This window comes from Arachis ipaensis, chromosome B03, assembly GCF_000816755.2.
Source record: "Arachis ipaensis cultivar K30076 chromosome B03, Araip1.1, whole genome shotgun sequence".
NCBI lineage: Eukaryota > Viridiplantae > Streptophyta > Magnoliopsida > Fabales > Fabaceae > Arachis > Arachis ipaensis.
The window spans coordinates 3,918,822-3,919,891 of record NC_029787.2 but is presented as its reverse complement, the minus strand read 5'-3'; the positions used below and the strand labels follow the sequence as shown (position 1 = coordinate 3,919,891).

The 1,070-nt window shown below is 38.8% G+C and overlaps 1 protein-coding gene across 2 annotated transcripts in view; it reads right to left on the bottom strand.

The window, feature by feature from the left end:
* Positions 1 to 769, bottom strand: part of LOC107629165 — a 7,393-nt gene extending 6,624 nt beyond the window's left edge. For both annotated transcript variants that reach the window (XM_016331878.2, XM_016331879.2), the window contains exon 1: positions 571 to 769. The gene's annotated coding sequence lies outside the window, so the exon portion shown is untranslated. The remainder of the gene's footprint in view (positions 1 to 570) is intronic.

The window sequence follows — 1,070 nt, the reverse complement described above, 5'->3', positions numbered from 1 at the left end:
GACCAAAATTCAAAGTTCACAGTGTCTCTACACACTAAGGCATACACTTCAGAAACACAGTAACCAACAACCACCGCTCAAAAATCTGAGCACCGGACATAAGGCAAAATATGATATAATAAATCGACATTAAAAAATTATTAAAGAAATAAAGCGAGTTCAGAATCCATATAAACCCCTAACCCACCCACACAATCTTTGGACTCCATAAGATTCAATTAACAAATCATTGCCAAAAAGATCTTTAATGAATCAAACACAAGTACGGAACAGATCAACTGGACAACCCATCAAAACACATAAAATCGGATTAAATAACAATAAAGAACGATAATCAATGAGAACAAAATATCCAACATGTAAAGCAAAACCGAAAAGACGAGCTCCAAAAAATTGAAATCAGAAAACAGGCGAATGAAAACAGAATTCCATGACGTCAATAGCGAGGGCTAATTTGATTAATCAGAAAAACCAATTAGGGATCTAAGAGAAGATGCATCTTCTCTTCTCTGTTCCAATTAGGAAAGAAAAGAGAAATTAGGGTTAGGGATTGAGGAGTCGGCAACTCACAGTGTTGAGATCGAAACGCGAAAAACTGTGAGGATGAGATTGTCTCGAAAGCGAAGAGAGAGAGAAATAGAGAGAACAAGAAGAAGCGCACGATAACGAAGACGAAGAGAGAGAGAGCACAAAAGGGCAGAGAAAAACCACAAGGTGTCTTTTAAAAGAGAGAGAAAGAAAGAGAAGGTGCTGTTTGGATGGCGTTTTTGGTTCTCTTCCCTCTTTTTATCTGCGCGTCGCTGTCATTGTGTGCATCATAGAGGTCACTTAAATGGCCTCGGATTTGTAGCTAATTACGACGATTGCCCCTCACTATTTCATGTTCTGTTTTGTCGAGCTTCTTTAGCCACAGCTGGTTCGAGTGTTTTTGGTTGGGATCTTTCCGGTAACACGTGGTGCTCCCGATGACTGACACCTGGCTCTTCTTTTAGATCCGACGAATGTGCTTGTAGACAAAATAATTGTCACTGGAATATCGACATATATTTTTTTAAATGTTAACCAAAGTT